The sequence below is a fragment of the Bos grunniens genome, chromosome 15 (genome assembly GCF_055505025.1).
Source record: "Bos grunniens cultivar Pamir isolate PY7600 chromosome 15, Bosgru_T2T1.0, whole genome shotgun sequence".
Lineage (NCBI taxonomy): Eukaryota > Metazoa > Chordata > Mammalia > Artiodactyla > Bovidae > Bos > Bos grunniens.
Window position 1 is genome coordinate 65,024,098 of NC_141179.1, and position 18,164 is coordinate 65,042,261.

The 18,164-nt window shown below is 46.8% G+C and overlaps 1 protein-coding gene across 2 annotated transcripts in view; it reads right to left on the reverse strand.

The window, feature by feature from the left end:
• Window positions 1–18,164, reverse strand: part of LMO2 (LIM domain only 2) — a 64,157-nt gene that overhangs the window by 22,634 nt on the left and 23,359 nt on the right. The window contains exon 1 of one of the 2 annotated variants that reach the window (XM_086341107.1): window positions 7,901–8,241. The exons of the other annotated variant lie outside the window; for it this stretch is intronic. The gene's annotated coding sequence lies outside the window, so the exon portion shown is untranslated. Of the gene's footprint in view, window positions 1–7,900; window positions 8,242–18,164 lie in introns of those variants that run through there. 2 annotated transcript variants of the gene reach the window in all.

Genomic DNA, 18,164 nt, shown 5'->3' on the forward strand with positions numbered 1-18,164 from the left:
AATGTTTTCACAGGTCCCTGATAAACTAGGGACAAATACCTCCAGGGCTTTGCGATGGCCTGAGTGTCCTTGATAGTGTGGCTGGGTGGGGCAAGTTGAGCTTTGGCATGGGGCAAAGGGATGGATTCTAACGGTTTCTTCACTGGTTGAAAAGGCTGCTTCCTGCCCAGCTTTCTTTTTTTTTTTTTTTCTTCGTTATGTACCAGCTCAGCTTTTAACGCGGAGGAGTGGCCCCCTTCTCTAAGTGAGTGGAGGCCGGCAGAGCAGGAGCGCATGGGGGCCCGTCAGCTGGATGGGCCAGTTGCTCTGAGAAGGCAAGTGTCCTGTTTGTGCCTCATACTTTGCAAATCTCACATCCCTGCAGGTCTCAGAAATCCCCCCATCCCTGCCCACCGACTTAGAAAGGCAAGTAGCCAGGCTTCCACTTGACTGGAGAGGAAATTAAGACAGTCCTTCCAAACCTGAAACCTGCCTCAACTAGAGTGCCAGGGAATATATTTTCACTGGACTCTGGCAGTCCTGCTGACAGGAAGGTCTTTTGACAATTTATTTTTCAAGAGGAAGAGTTTTCATTAGGCAAAAACCAACTAAAGGCTATATTCAATACCTACTAAATGGTACTTGTTGGGTCTGTTTTTTGAAGATTATAATTAGGAGGAGATGGGCCCATTGTTGTAATTAATACCTGCCTGTTATTGAGCATGCACTATGCACCAGGAATCTTATATGTTTCATCTTAGTTAATCCTAATATAACCTTCTGAGATGAGTAGTAGTAATATTTCAATTTAACAGATAAGGAAATTGAGGGTCACAGAAATTCAATAACTTGCTCAAGTCACACAACTATGTAGTGAGGAAGTGGATGTAAGGTCTTCTGACTCCAGACATTCACTCTTACCACGTCGTGCTCAGTCCCTTAGTCTTGTCTGACTCTTTCTGATCCCATGGACTGTAGCCCACCAGGCTCTTCTGTACATAGAACTTTCCAGACAAGAATACTGGAGTGGGTTGCCATTTCCTACATTTGCTTGTTAACAACGCATATTCTGGGGCCCACACCAAATCTACCAGATCAAAATCTCTTGAGGCCTCAGAAAGTCCCTGGACACTCAACCTCCTCGCCAGACACTAACACAGCACTGTTTTATTTTCATCCCTGTACTGATCACTATCTGAGATCTTCTCACTTATGCATTTGCATATTTTCTTTCTTCCCCATTAAGTGACAAGTTCCACAAGTGCACCAACAGCACACCCAAAGTTTTATCTCCAGAATACTAAATAAGAGTAGTACCTAGTAAGTACTCAACACTTAATTACTGAATACATTAGTAGACACTGTCCAAAGCACTGCACTAAGGATGCTGAGTTTGGAGACAGGTGAGGAGGAAGAGAATTATTGTTAAGTACTAGTGTCTCCCAAGGCTATGGGGTGGGGAAATGTTGGCACACATGCCACATATTTGCCACATATTCCAGGGAAAGAAACTCAATCCTGAAAAAATTAAGTGCAAGATGACACAGCACGTCAGTGGGCGAGCCACGTATAATGTTGTCCCTTCCTCAAGGACCTTTATCTCTTACTTGGGAAGCCAAAATGAATGCATATGTAATGGAGAACAGATATATGATTCACAGCAAGGTGCTGAACAGAGATGGAATCAGATTAATTGGATTAAGGAGAAATTGGAGTGGGAATAGATGTGGAAGGTTTTCTGGAGGAAGCATTAATAGAAAGTGAGGTACCCTTGATGAATAAATACCTGGGTATTTCCTTTGTGTCAGACTTGTACTGTGGGCTTTACCTAGAGTTGGGTATTCATATCTCTTACAACACCCTAATGGAGTAAGTATTGTGATCATAACTTTATGGATGGGGAAACTGAGTCACAGAAAGGTTAAGGAACTTGCTACAGGTCACAGAGCTGAGGAATGAGTAGGGATAAACAGCAGAGGTTTCAAAGCCCATAGTCTTAAGCACCCAGTGAGTGAAGCAGGTGTGACTGGCAGGAAAGAGCCTAAGTGTCTGGGGTCAGGAGTTGGAGGCGTGGTTCTGGGGTACTGATGGAATAAAGACAGGTTCAGGTTTCATTTCACTGGAATATTGTTATGATTCAACTCGACAACCTGTCTGCCATTCCCCCTTGTTTAAAGGCATTGCCTGTCCAAACACACCACCCCTTGGCTGTGATCACAAGTGACTCAAAGATTTATAATCTAATCAGACATTGGCAAAATGAGGGGAATCCCTAGGTGAACAGCCCCCTGACAATAGAGCTCCCTAACCTCTTCAGGGAGAGAAAACCTGGTCCTGGGGACATCGATATAGGACAGGAGCCCACCTGCTGAAAAATGCCAGGAGGTGATGGAGAAGAGAGATTAATTTCAGGTGGTCTCTTATTAATACACTTGACTGTGGGCTGTACTGACTTTACATAACCCGTTCAGTATGTGAGGTCCACTTTCTGGTGGGAGGGTCTGGAGCAGGTCACCCCAAGAGTCAGGGAACATTCAGAAACTAGAGACTTCAAGCTACTTTGTATAAAATTTGGTTTTGGTTTGATGGTGCATCTGCTGGGCTATTTAGATGACTTTGCCTGTGTCACTTATCCACACATAGCAGGAAATTCCCTTGAGGACACATACTCCTCCTCTTTGAGGGCACATATATTACAGTGGTAAGGTCATCTGGAGCTAGTCTGCCGTCTGCCACCCTGGCAGTTAGGACTTTTGCCCTTCAGTGAAAGCCTCAAGTGCTGCCACTGTTTGTTACACTGTGAACGTCACAGGATTCTAATAGAACCTCAGACATTTCCTCTGCTGCATCTGCTATAATACATTCCTTATGTAATCGAGCCCTTAGCCCCACTCCTCTAGCCCCAAGGTGTCACTTTTATATCTGGGGCCATGCATAGGGAAATGCTCATCATTTCTGCTGGGGATTGTGACCAGCAGGGTCCCCTCACGGGGTGGTTGGAAAAGGTCAAGAAGATCAATGGAGTCAGTAGGGTGTGCGGGTGAGTTTAGGAGTTGGGACATCAGGAGTGAGTTATCTAGGGGAGGGACACTGGAGAACCAGGTTCCTTCTGTAGCTTCTAATCACTCATGTTCCTTTACTATCTGGGCCTTTACTATCTTGGAGAGCTGTGCCTCCTATCATGCTATGTGGGCCTGGGAAGACACCAACACAGGCATGTGGATTTGAATGGTTACATGTCCAGACTCATGGGCCAGGGACCAAACTTGATAACATTCAATCAATGTCCTGTCGGGTCCTGGGTAAGACAAAGCAAGACCTAGAGACCCAGACCAGTAGCATCAGTATTGGTGGGTGTAGGGGAGAGCCTTTTTTCATGAGTCTTGGGTCATCTGGCATGGAGTGAATAAGGAAGTGGCTTGCCCATAGGGGCTGAGTGCACCCAGTGACTGGGCCTCTGGGGCGTAGCCTTGACCATGTGTACATACAGACTAGCTTGGGGAGGGCCTTAAGCAGGAGGCTTGCTTTAGGAGGTTTAGGAGGGAACATTTTAGCCACAGTGGTAATGGGGTTTATTGTGCCCAACGGGGAGGAGAGGGTTAAGTTTGCAGGTCTGTCTGGTGTTCACCTCTTTTGAGTGTATGGTATATGCTGAGTGGGCTATCCCCTGAGGGGAAGATGCCTGTGTTCTGGCAGGGGCACCTTGGCAGATGATGTGTGTAACTGGGTAGTCATTTTCTGAGGGGTGGTTGTCTGGGATCAGGTCATCACCTGCAATGCTGTGATAGGCTCCCTGGGCAAGTGCAGCTCTTGACCCAGGTCGTGGAAGCATAGGCTGACATCAGAAAGGCTGTCACAAGGATGCACAGGGTAGAAGGTGTGTTCAAGGGCACAAGTTTCTGTGTACTGGGCATCCAACTGGGCATCATAACTATGGTGGAGGAATCTTCAGAAGTGGGCACTAAAATACAGAATCACATTCCATTTTTATTTTCCTGCTGGCTGCTTAGGATAATGTAATCTGCTTGGCCGGTGGTGTTGGGGAAGAAGAGGGGTACACTCAAACAGATAGGAATGACAGTGTGGGTGCCACATTGCCCAGGCGTCCTGGCATTGAGTAGGAAAACTGTGTCCCAGACTGAGGCTACATCAGCCACATCAGGTGGAGCCAGCTAGTGAAAACCTACAGGTTCGGCAGTAACATTTTCAGATGTGTAGGCTCCACAGTGGTATTCAGGGATGCCATTCATAATGCTAGGGGGCATCTGTATCCCACAGTCATGAATGGCTGTCCTTGCTTCAACATCGTGTGGTAGAGAATAGAAAGCCTCAGGCACGTTCTTTTAGAACATCAGTGTTGAGGATCAGGATCTCTTTTGCTTTTCTCCAAGATCCACATGGTGGTAAGTGTCAGTCCAAGGGCTTTCCCTACAAGAAGGGTCTGAAATTAGCCAGGCTTTAAATTCATCATAAATGCCATCATGGGGGACGTTTTAGAGGCTGGTGGTGCCTGTTCACCAGGCTGGTAAAACCATAGTATCGGGGAGTTTACTGTTCTGTGTACGGCCAGAGGGTCCCAGTTTAATGTCCAGACCAATGTGCCCTTGGTCTGGACATTAATCCTTCGTGGCTTGAGTGCTGATTGAAAAAGAATGGAAGAATGGAGGACCAGGGAAGCTTGCAGCCGTTGGATACAGGAATTTACGACTGGAGCCTGGATCACCCATCAGAATCAGTAAAGGCAAAATGAGGTCATTTTGTTATGGGTGAGGGGCCCATAGGAGCAGGGATCAAGGGAGATAAAAGTAGTAAAAGAAAACTGATTTGGGAAACCGCATGCCATTTTGTAGCTTTAAGAAAAAAAAAAAAGCCAACTCTGTAGACATCCTCAGAATTTAGTTTTATAATAAAACCTGTTTGAATGATTAGACCTTTACATTCCTGAAGATAAAATAAACATGTACTCTTTTATCTTATCTTGCTCAATAAAATTGTTCAGAAGATCAAACGTGGTAAAGACAATGTAAAATTTAACATTTTAATACTGATGTAGTACACTGTTTTACTTAACATTTTGGGGAGTAACTGCCTCTGACTTCAACTCAAGAAAACAGTTTTTGTTGCTAATGTAATCGGTTTTTGTAATGGCGTCAGCAAATAAAGGGACGCTTATTACTCAAAAAAAAAAAAGATGCGTTATCGCCGACTCCATGGTAACACTATGGGAAGGGCGAGCCAGTAATAGGGGTCCTGTCCACCTTGACTGGAACATGCGAATCTGGCCCAGGGAATCTGGGATAAGGGCCCATCTCAATCTGTTCGTCATTGGGAGTATGCTTAGGCTTTTTTCCTCAGTCATTCTGCTGAGACTGACAAAGTGCACCCAGCTCTCTCTCCTAGGATTAAATATTTCTGACAGCAGTAGAATATGTCTGGAAAAGGTGAATGTAGCCTCATATTGGAGGTGGTTCTGAAGGTCAGTCTCTAAGACTACGAACTTAATGAGCCATTAGCTCTGCAGACTTTTGAGCAGAACAAGGGATGTGACTGGATTGCACTGGGGCTGGACTGGGGTGGGAGAGGCAGGAGGTATCTTTGCTGTCTTCCTCTCCCTGGAATCTTATTCTCCGGATGCAGGTTCTCCTTATTAGAAAGGCCTCCCTTCGTCCCCAGAATAAGACACTGATAACCCTGACTGCCCACTTCCTTTCCCCATAGCACATGCACCATCCAACCCCCTATCTGTTTACTGGCTTATTTGTTTAGTGTCGGTCTCTCCCTCTCTAGTTTGCATGTACCATTCAGGCAAGAGCAATGTTTGTTTTGTTCACATAAATGTATCTCCGGGGCCTAGAACAGGTCCCGCCATGTCTTAGGCGCCCTAAGGTGAATAGGTGAATAGAGTGTATTATTGCCTCATTTGTTGAAAGGGGAAATTGATGCCCAGGAGAGGTAAGCAACTCATCCAGATAAGACAGCTCGCAGTTGCCAGAGTCAAGATTTGAGTCCAGAAAAGCCTGATTACAAAGACTGCTCTTCCCATAGGGTACAATACTCCAGAGGAGACTTAGACCATTATAACTGAGAAAAAGGGTCTTTAATAAACTGAAGTGGGAGCCTCGACAGAAGAAGAGGGTTAGGTGGTGCTGGAAGAGAGATGACAAATCCACTTGACTCCACGCTCGGAGTCCGGGAGGACAGGAGATTTCTTGGACACCCATCTGAGCATGCTGTGCCAGGCACAGAGCTGGACACCAAGGATTCAAAAGTAAACAAGACGCAGTCCCCACCTTGAGAAGCTCACCATGCAGGGGTGGTGTGTCGAGGGCACACTCACTGAATTCAGGGAGCAGGAGGGATCCCTGAGCCCCCACACAGCATCAAATGGGCACGCGGCCGCCTCCCTTAGCCAGGCACTGGCTGAGTAGCAGCATCTCATGGTCCCGTTCATCTGTTCAGTACAGTCACTAAACACGTGGGTTGTACCAGATGAAGTGGTGATATTACAGATACAGAGGCAGGTTAGACAAGGGTCCATTCTCAGGCGCATACAGAAGTGAGAGGTGGCAAAGCTTTCACTCTGATTCACTCACCAGCTAGAAAACAAGTGCCTCCCACGTGCCAAACACTGCTAGACTCTGAGGATAAAGCAATGAACCAAGTAGTTAACATCCCTATACTCAAGGAACTTACAATGATACATAATCGTATGTGGTATTATTGTTACTGTTATTTTTTTTTTTTTTTTTAGTGCCTGGCCGCGACCCCGGTCCCTCAGAAGCCACGGACTGACCCGCGTCTGGGCAGCAGCGACACGCAGCCCACGAGGGCTCGGTGCTAGCGGCCAGCAGCCCTGAGCGCGGACACTCGGGCTCGGCCGCCGGCCCGGACACGGAATGACGGCCCTTGCGGGCCGGGCCCTGTTACTGTTATTAATAACAGCAATGACTGGCAAGGGATAAGTGCCAACTGCTGTCAAAACACTTATGTGACTTATTTCATGTATTCCTTACAATGACCCTATGGTTACCCTAATATTACAGAGGAAGAAACTGAAGCTGCCATCTCCCTAAAGTCTATGATTTTCTGGGAGCACAAAGGAGAGTGTAACTAACTGTGATAAAGTCAGAAAAGGTTTTACAGGATTTTTCAGCGGGCACCTAAGGACATATGAGCGTCCTCGAGGCAGAAACATTGGGGCAAGAACCTGGAATGGTGAAAGCATAATACCTGCTTCAAAGGGTAGTTGAGAGAAGCCATCATGATAAGATATGTAAAACCTGAGCCCCGTGCCTGGCAAGAATTAGATATTCTCAAATGTTTGCTCCCCTTCAGGTCCCCTGTGGTGGCCGGAACACATGACCACTCTCTCCATGCACTTGGATTTTTAGAAGACATACAAGCCATCATGCCCGTGGAGGTCACTCCAGGACGATCTCTGCCCTCAATTCAGAGTTGGAATGCTTGTCATTGCCAGCCAGGGCAACGCTTCATTGTATGAGGTCGTTGTACAAACACACACACCCACAGGATTGCTGGGGAGTTTGTGGTAAACACCGGCCTCTCTTTTGGATCAAAATAACTGAGTGGTCTTTGTGGCTGGTCTAGAGGAACACATTACATGAGTAAATTAGCAGTTCCCCCATGACATGAGCGACCGCGCGGCGCACACACACAGAGAACCCCTGACTCACCGTGGGGCCTCTCCAAGTCACAGCCCATGAATAGACACTCTTCCTTCCTCCCAGAGAGAAGCCAGGGTGCCAGATACACCGGAGAAGCTTAAAGGCTCGTCCCTGCCACGGAACAGTTTTATTTTACAGGACAAATCTAACGATCACTTCTTCTGGCTCCTCGAAGAAGAAAAAAACCATTCCCTCTCGACACTGCACTCATCGGAGAGTTAATGAAGCCTACTTACCGGTCGATGATGTAATCCTGGTGACTTCCCCAATCAGCTCTAGGCCGCCTGCCCCCCGGACGCCTTCCCAGCTAATTGCCTGCTTCACACCTGTTCCTTTTCAGGAGGCTCTGGCACCCTAGTGCCTGGGGCCTGTGCTACCTCCTGTCTCTGCCAGGACACCCACAGTCCCTGGTGGACAGCCAGGCCCCCCTCCACAGCCTGGGGCTGAGGGGGTACTTCCTTCTCACTTCTGCTCAGGGTCAGTGGCTGTTCTGCGAGGGGGTTGCAAGCCCACGGCCCGGGGGCTGGGCCTGTGGGCTGCCTGGGTGTCTGACCGGATGGAACATGGCTCCCGCAGTGAGCGCTCACACCACGTGTGCTCTGTGTGGCACCCCTGTGTCCTCAGGGCAGGGCCACTGCAGACAGCAACTGCCTGATGGCTCACATCCTAATTCAGACCCTCCTTCTCTGCCTCAGAAACTGGAGAAGACTCATGATTACAGCTTTGAACCAGCTCCAACAGACCCTCTGCTTCCAAGAAGCCATCCTTGACGCCGTGCCTGCATGGCACCCTCCCTCCTAGGGCTCCTCCTGCTGCTCTTCTCCCCTGCACCTCCGGCCGGTATTTACTTTTCCCTCAGAGTCAGACACAGCTGAACATCTAAGCACACTCGCTCAATGGAGCACCGTATTATTCCAGTACGGGGATGCTGCAGGCTATACTAGAACGTTCAGAGGCTCAACACAGGCTTGGATCCGAAGCCTGGCTCAGTCACTTACTAGCTGGACCAATTCAGATAAGGTACACAGTCTCTCAGAACCTCAGCACCCTCATTTCTAAAACAGGGACAACAGTCCCCACCTTGCAGGGCTGTCGGGTGGATTAAATGAGATAAGGCAAGGAGAAAGAGCTTGTGTGAGTGCCAGTGCTGCATGACCCAGGCAGGACTGTCTCAGCCAGCAGTTATTTCAGTGTATGGATTTGATCTGCTCTTCATTCGATGTGAAATTCCAACTTGGCTCTTTCTTTGAGCCCCTCAGGGCCTGGCACGTGTATATGTGTGTGTGTATGTGTATGTGTGTGTGTGTGTGTGCGCACTCAGTTGCTCAGTCTTGTCCGACTCTTTGCAACCCCATGGACTGTAGTTCACCAAGCTCCTCTGTTCATGGGATTCTCCAGGCAAGAATATTGGAGTGAGTTGCCATTCCCTTTTCCAGGGGATCTTCCTGACCCAGGGATCAAACCCGGGTCTCTCTCATTGCAGGCAGATTCTTTACTGTCTGAGCCATCAGGGAAGCCCCAAGGCACACGGATAGGCAAACAGAAGTCACTCATAAGTAGCTGGGTTTGTATTGGCTGCATATTGGGACATCAGGGGTCTATTTGTGGCATGCAAGATCTAGTTCCCTGACCAGGGATTGAACCCGGGCTCCCTGCATTGGGCACATGGCGTTTAAGCCACTGGACCACCAAGGAAGTCCCCTCGCCTTCCTTTGTCTTCACTACAAGTCTCCTATCAGCAGCTCTCCAAACCCGGTCTCTTTGGTCCTGGGCTTTGGGGCCACATCAGGCTCTCCTTTCTTTGTGCCCCGAGTGAGCTCTCTGGCTTCTGAGGTCCTGGTTTCCATGCTGTTGTTGCATCCCTGAAATGGCTACTTCCCCACAAGAGCCTTGTCTATCATCTGCCTCCCCAACCTTTGTCATCTGTCTGCTGGGCCAGGCCCTACCCCAGGTTGACAGCTCACCAGGCCTCACCCTCCAAGTCTCTTCTGAGCATAAGCAGCCCAGCCTGGTCCAAAGATAACCTTTTATAGCTGATGGTACCTCCTACCATCCAATTAGGAGCTTGTCAATAACTGGGCCATCACTCGTCCTGCAGCAGCTGACAGCACAGGTGCCCACCAAGTCTGCTCTGGGAGAGTGGAGTAAAATTATTTTGGTGGTGGAGGTGATGCTGAGCACATGAGTTGGAATCTAGGTGAATCTGAATCTAGTCCAGCCTCCTTGTTCTGTGAACAGATGCCTCATCCTCTTTGGATTTGCAGCAATAAGCACAGCCCTTGGCATAGAGCAGGCACTCAATAAATAAACACAGGGGAATTGAAAAGACCAAGGACACATTTTTTTAAACTGGCAGGCTCCCTTTCTCAATGCCTGTTGATGTCCAATTCATTTCTCTTGCAAATAAAAAATTTCTTTTGCAAATAAAGTTAGCTCACGTCTAATCTCTCATAATCTTCCCTTCCCTTTACTTATGTGGTTGAAAATAAACTTATACCTGAAAAGAAAGAGATCTGATCCCTTCTTCTTTCCTCTTTCATCTTCTCTTAATCTTAGGATCATGGCCGGGCTCTCTGAAACTCAGAGCCATTTTCAGAAACTAGCGCTGATGAAGGAAATATGACACAATCGAACATTTTTCTTATCTGGCAGTGTGGTCTGGTGGTTCGCACAGAGGCTCTGCAAGTCGGAAGTCTGGCTTTCTATTTCTGGGGCTTAAGGGAAACCATGTAACAGCAGTCTTTGCAGCGCTTACTCTTGCTTTCTCTTTCTCTTGTTCCCTGTAATGAGTCCGAAAGGGAATGGCTTTAGCCACAGCAGTTAGTATTTCAACCAAGAAAGGAAGCGTACCACCCTGCTGGTCCCCGCTTCAGCCTTGGTTGAGGCTGTGAGGGTTAGTGGTGAACAGATGAAAGATAATCCAGAGAAATGGAAAGTGAGGGTGATGTACCCCAGAGTGGTTTGGGGCTGAGAGTCTGAAGACACTGTGATGACTGGTTTAACCACATCAAACTAAAGCTTTACTCTTGCTACAAGCCTGAAATTGCCAGAGCTCTCGGGGTGGGGGCTGGGGTGGGGATCTTATTCAGCTAAGGAGCACCCTGTGTGCCTGGAAAAGGAGATGGGAAATCACTGGATTTGCCTTCCAGGGAGTAATTTCAAAAGTGAGGAAATGGAGAGCTCCTTTGAACTGAAATAGAAAAATGGGAAGAGAGAGGGAGAAAGATCCAAAAAAGAGGGGATATATGTATATATATATAGCTGACTTTGCTGTACAGTAGAAACTAACACAACTTCGAAAGCAATCATATGCCAATAAAAATGAAAACAACAAAAAAAGAAAAGAGCCAAAGTGACAACGAATTTAATGAAACCAGAAAAGGACAAAAAGAGGCAGGAATTAAAATGAGATTCTCGGAGGGCAGAAGGCTACGAGAACACACTTCGTTGCTGGCCTAGGAGAATTTACATGGTGGCTTGTGAAGGGCCTCCTAAGAGGGTATTTGTGTCAAACCAGCCTAACAGAGATAAAGGCATAAAATTTCTTAGGAATTCCACTATACCCCAGACTTTGAAGTACTTCAAGTTTTGAACAGCCTGAACCTTGGTAGAAAACTTTCAGCCTTTGATCGATCAAATTCTCCCACTGTAACAATGCAAGTTCTGGGACTATATCTAGAAAGAATAGGGCCAGTTGGGGAAAAATAGTCATTCAACATGCCATTTCCTTCCTCATTTCTACTCTGCTGATCTTTAGGTCTCAATTCCTGCTACTGTAGTTGTTGTTTTAACAACCAGGAAGCTATGAGACCTTTTGGGTTATCTTTAGAGTAACACCCTGCAGAAAGTTTTAGGCTGAGCCTTGGGCTGGGCCATCTTTAGAGTAACACCCTGCAGAAAGTTTTAGGCTGAGCCTTGGGCATTTGCCACGGACTTATTGCTTTGAGGTTCTCTTTACTAGGATGGTTCAAACATTATATTTTCCCAGTTAGTTATATGTGCATTTTGCAAAGTCTCAGACTACGGTGGGAATATGTTGTTTTATGAACTCCCGGTGGTAACACACAGAGAAGGAGGCTGTTTTGTGTGTTTTGGAGGTGCTTTAAGGAAAAAAATCTCTCCGGAGAGGCAACACTAAGCAGAGGGCGCTGTAGTTAGAAAAACCTTAATTTGAATTCTGGCTCAGCTCTTTATACAGGCAAGCCACTCACTCACTGAATCTCCACTGTTCGTCTATAAATGAGGATTATAAAGCCCTCTTCAGGCTGTTGTGAGGATTTAGTAAGACACAGAATTGGTATAATTTCTGGCACATAGTAAGTGGTAATTTATTGCCCCTCTATGCAACCTGTGACTTAATTTTTAAAAATTAAAAAAAAGGTTTTCACTGTGGAGATTTCTCTCTAGTGTGTTGATGTTTATGGAGAAAAAGCTTTTAGCTGGCAAAGGCTTTCAAATTGGTATGGTCTTCCCTAGTGGCTCAGATGGTAAGGAATCTCCCTGCAATGTGGGAGACTTGGGTTTGATCCTGGGTCGGGAATATCCCCTGGAGAAGAAACTGGAAACCCACTCAAGTACTCTTGCTGGGATAATGCTATGGACAGAGGAGCCCGGTGGACTACAGTCCATGGGTTCACAAAGAGCTGGACTTGTATAAGCTCATTTTTGTACAGTGATCAAATCAGCAATGACTCCCATGTGAAGTGGAGCTGAGCAAGGTCCCTGCACTGCTCTAGAAGACAGCAGCAAAGAAAGAGCAAAGCACTTGTGTCATTTTGATTCCAATGTGCTACCACCTTTATGTATCAAATAACACAGCTTAAGCTGGGTCCAGACATGTTGGAACCAGACTGGAGGACCAGTGGGGTACCATCCCTGCCCAGGATCCAGTTACCTGCAGGACTAAGCTGCTTCTCAGAAGATGACTTGTCTCAAGCAGAGGCAAAGTTGAGGGATATTTGTCTAATTCAAGGACAAGGGGTAACAGTGGAGAGAGGGCAGAATTGTTTCTGATGATGGCTAAGGCACCCACAACAGAGCTCCGGAACAAGAGAGCTATAATAAGAGTGAGTGAAAATTGAATCAAAGGTTTCTCACTCAAATATCTGGGGAGTAGAAAGACGCAAGACATCCGGGCGAGCTCCTTGGCTGTGAGCAAAGATGGTACTGGTGGCTTCAAAAGATGATTGCCTTGGTTTCAGCAACAGCATGGTGTTTTTGATTTGTTTTTAGTTTTTTTTTTTTTCCCCCTGCTGATTTCCTACCTAGTGATGTGAAGATTTATTTAGTTTTCATTTGGGGGCAATTAAAATATTAATATTTTATGAGACTGCAAAACACATCCTGAAAAATATAACACTAGTACTCTGATTCTCTACTTCTCCAAATCAGAGCAATGTCACATCTGTTTCAAGAGGAACAGATTATAATTGACAGAGATATCAGGATTTTGTCAAGATTTATCAATATTAATTTGAAAAGATTGTGTCCTGAAAACGGCAACATGTATAAGGAAGCTACACCCAATTTTGACCCACAGATGCATTCACTTGTTCAACACATTTATTGAATGAATGCCTGTTATGTGCCAAGTTGGACACAGGCATCAGTCTGGTGCAGACATCAGTGCTGTCAATACACAGAGTCCACAAGAAATATTCCTAGGAAATTTTTTGCCAAGACTATTTTAGGGGGAAATGTGATGGATCTGGAGCCCCCAGCAGAGCTGGAGCCAGGGGAGCCTATAAAATTACACGTGATCACAACACCCTGTGACCCTGTCTTATCTGCAGGCTTAGATGCGCAGTGGTTTAGACACATGACGCTTATCTGTGGAAAAAAAAATCGGCTCAACCAGGTGATTCCTAAGATCTCTATTTTGTTTGAACGTCCACAAACTGAAACTCAAAGCAGTTTGTTGAGCAGTAACAAATCACTCACCTGGCATTTTCAAAGCAGCGTATATTACTTTGGGATCAGTTTGATATGGCCTTGGCTGATCAGCGTCTGAGATGGTCCGCATCTTCCCCCTCTCGCTTTTACCTCTCTTTTTTTTGCAGGATCAGGCACTACTTCCCTGTATGCCCTTGCTGCCATGTAGAATTACAGGCCCCCAGATAATAGCCAATAGGGATTTCAAAATGAATTCATCTGATTTTTAAATATTGGCAAATGATTCAAAAATATTTTTAAAACCTTGCGTGGGCCAACACTGTGTACAATCAAACAACAACGACAACAAAAACAGCAAGCTAACTTTAACCCATTGCCTCCGGTTTGCGATCTGATTTTTATAATTAGGACTGGACTGAGTTAGGAGAACTGGAATCCAGTCATATGTTCCTCTGATCTCTGCATGGCCTGGACCAAGTCATCAAACTTCCCTAAGACCCAAATTTCCTCATCTTATGATGAGATTTTAGAATTCAATATTCCTTCCAACTCGGAAAGCTTGTGCCTATGTTCTAGAGCAGGGCATCATGAATGGACATGTTAGCTCATGATTATGTTCCTGTTTTGTGTTCAAGACTAGAGTGTAATCCATGTCCTTTTGGTTGGGAGGTGAGGAGGTTCTGGAGGAACTTAATGGCTTACCTTTCCTCCTCTTCCCTTTTGTATTTTGAAACTACTGAGAACTAGACCAGGAGGCCAAGTGGGAATTAAATTGCAATATATGTTTTATGGCAGGTAAAGCTGAATAATGACCTTGCTTTTAACCTGTGGCCAGAGTCAGAGCCTCCCATTACCTCTTCCCAACTTCAGGCCAAGCGACCTGCTTGCAGACAGGGCTGCAGAATAGAACCTGACACTGACATTCTTAATGAGAACCTGGCCTCATCACCTCTTGGGAGTGTTCCTGAGTAACAGCCAGCACCCAGCATGCCCCACGTGAGTCATGCCCCAGGTATGCTCACCTGGACCAGGAGCTCCAGGAAGTAGAAGCAGAGAGGAAACCTGACTCTGCCTGCAGAGAGGCCACCAAGGACAGACACAGGGCTGCTGCTAGTCCACATGGCGCCTTGGGAGGAATTTTTTTAAAGCTTCCCCTTCCTCCAAGCAGACACAACCACATCTTGGGTCACAGCTTGGCAAGCAGGAAACAAACTGTGTTTCAGCCCAACTCAACCACTTGGCTGCACGATCACAGCAATGGCTGGCTTAGGAGCTCGCTTTGTAGGGGCCGAGGACAGAACAGCAAGGTGGGGATCTTGAGGGCTCCCTCTATACACTCGAAGTTATTGTCATAAGTTTGATGGTAACACTGACCAGTATCGTAGCCACTAGTCACATGGAGCTACATAAATTGACATTGAAATTAATTGAAACTAAAAATTTCATCTCTCAGTCATACTGCTGCTGCTGCTGCTAAGTTGCTTCAGTCGTGTCCGACTCTGTGCGACCCCATAGACGGCAGCCCACCAGGTTCCCCCGTTTCTGGGATTCTCCAGGCAAGAACACTGGAGTGGGTTGCCATTTCCTTCTCCAATGCATGAAAGTGAAAAGTGAAAGTGAAGTCACTCAGTTGTGTCCGCCTCTTAGCGACCCCATGGACTGCAGCCCACCAGGCTCCTCCGTCCATGGGATTTTCCAGGCAAGAATACTGGAGTGGGTTGCCATTGCCTTCTCCACTCAGTCATATTAACTCCGTGTTAAGTGCTCAATAGACACACAAGGGCTTCTCTGGTGGCTCAGATAGTAAAGAATCCTCCTGCAGTGTGGGAGACCTGGGTTCGATCCCTGGGTTGGGAATATCCCCTGGAGGAGGAAATAGCAACCCACTCCAGTATTCTTGCCTGGAGAATCTCCACGGACAGAGGAGCCTGATGGGGTCCATGGGGTTGCAAAGAGTTGGACACGACTGAGCGACAAAGCACAGCCACACAAGAGAAGATTCTAGAGAGTCCCTTGGACAGCAAGGAGATCAAATCAGTCAATCCTAAAGGAAATCAACCCTAAATATTCATTGGAAGGACTGATACTAAAGTTGAAGCTTCAATACTTTGGCCACATGATGTGAAGAGCCAACTCATTGGAAAAGACCCTGATTCTGGGAAAGATTGAAGGCAAAAGGAGAAGGGGGTGACAAGAGGATGAGGTGGTTAGATAGCATCCCCAACCCAATGGACATGAATTTAAGCAAACTCTGGGAGATAGTGAGGGACAGAGACACTACAAGTCCATGGGGTCGCAAAGAGAATCAGACATGACTGAGCGACTGAACAACAACCACACAAGGCCAACTGGCTACCATACTGGACAGTGCAGATGCAGAACATTTCCATCACAGGAAGTCCTCTGGGATAGCATCCTTACTTTTATGGGATCATTCTTGGTTGTAGTAACCATGTCTAAGTCTTGACCAGCTTGCCTTTCTCACCTCCCTCTTGTCACTGCCCATTATGTACTCTATTCTCCAGCCTTTTAGACCATTCATGCTGCTCCTAATACTCTGGGTCATATCAAATCACTATACTTTTGTTCACGTAGCTCCTTCTTCCTAAAATTCCCTTTCTCTACTAATTACTTTTTGTCTAATAAAATCCTGCTCACCCTTCAAAGCCCAGGTCTTATGCCTATTTGCTGTATCCCCTAGGTGGACACTCTTCACTCTCAAGAGCTCCCGGAGCTGCTCAGTCATCTCAGCACATTTCGTGTTGATTCTAATGGTGTCTGCCTGTCTTGTTTTCCCTGCTCATTGCATGCCCTGGTGAATAAGAGGCCTTATTCACCTCTGTCTCCAGGGCTTGTGTGACAAAGACCCTCAAAGCTGCATCTCTGGAAGGGAACATACCATTAAGGCTCTGGGTGGGACAACGGTGTAATAATATCTTTAGATACAAAGCTTTGAGATTCACCAGCAGTGTTTTGCCCTCTCTGTCTCTGAGCCTCAAACCACTGGGAGATTGGCACTGTTTTCCCCAACTTCATGAGGGAATAGAGGCTCAGAGAGGGGCAGCCACCCAAGATGACTCAGTTAGAAATGACAGAGTGACATTTGGACAGAAGTCTTGCTGCCTCCAGAGCTCAGATGTTGGGGTACCTCTTATCTGAGGGAGAGGTCTGTGAACGCAACCTGGCAGACCTACACTGACTTACTTTAGGTGGGACCAGGACAGTCATGTATGGATGTGAGAGTTGGACCATAAAGAAGGCTGAGCGCCAAAGAATTGATGATTTTGAACTATGATGCTGGAGAAGACTCTTGAGAGTCCCTTGAACTTCAAGGAGATCAAACCTGTCAACCCTAGAGGAAATCAATCCTGAATATTCACTGGAAGGACTGATGCTGAAGCTGAAGCTCCAATACTTTGGCTACCTGTGTGAGGAGCTGACTCATTAGAAAAGGCCCTGATGCTGGAGAAGATTGAAGGCAATGGAGAAGGGGTTGGCAGAGGATGAGATGGTTACAAGGCACCACTAACTCAATGGACATGAGTTTGAGCTAACCCTGGGAGATAGTGGAAGACAGAGGAGCTTGGCATGCTACAGTCTACGGAGTTGCAGAGTCAGATGCAACTTAGCAATTGAACAACAGGACAAGGTGCTCTAGTTAAGCAGAGAGTTCAGGGCAGCTATACACAGACACCTGCCCCTACCCACCCACACCTGCCCCTACCAGGGAGATGACTGCACCCTGGGAGATTCTACAGGCTTAATTCCTCTGGACAGGGCTGGGCCTAGTCCAGGGACTCCCATTTGTCCTTTTATTTTCCTCTCTGACTGTGTTGTTTTTTCCTGTTGACTGGGGATGCAGTAGAAAAGCCAGTGTGACTCTGAGCTGGGAGGGGACCTGTGTCCCTCGCTTTCCCTTCTGCCTCGGCTTCAGGTCAGATGCTCTTATCTCCACTCTGTCCTCAGAGTCACCATTTCCACAGCAGGTTTAGAGGAGTTGAGCAGTTTTATGATGACATAAAAAAATATTTCCTTCCTGTGAGAGGCTTCAGTGTCATAACTAACTCTGGGCATCTTATTACTAGAACTCTTCCTGCCTAGGGAGAGATATTTTATACTCAAAATTTGTTCAGAAGAGTGGACAAATGTGGGGGAAGGAAGCCCAGGTTGTTCAGTATAGCCTGCCCTCCCACCTTGACCCCTGAACAGGTTTCTGGGAGCAGTAGTGTGGGGCAAGGCAGTAAATGACACAGCTTGATCCTCTGACCTCACAATCACCTTGGTGTTGTCCTTCTCTGCTCTTGCCCTCCTGCAAATTCTTGTTTTCTTGTTTCCCATTTCTTTCTTCTGCACACACCTTAAATATCTCACAGAGTCCCCCTGGCATTGTGTGGCTTCGTGGTGGGACACTCAACACAGAAAATGCTTTGATGTGGTCTCTGAGTTCTGGCTGACCACTTCTGCCCCCTCCCAGCCCTCCATGAACTATGCCTTGAGGTCCTGATTCAGCACAAAGGGATTGAACTGTGAGCCAAGATACACACTGGCGGGGAGAAACACCCGCACATTCAGAGCCAGGTCAGTTGGCTCCTGGCAGATCACCTTTCT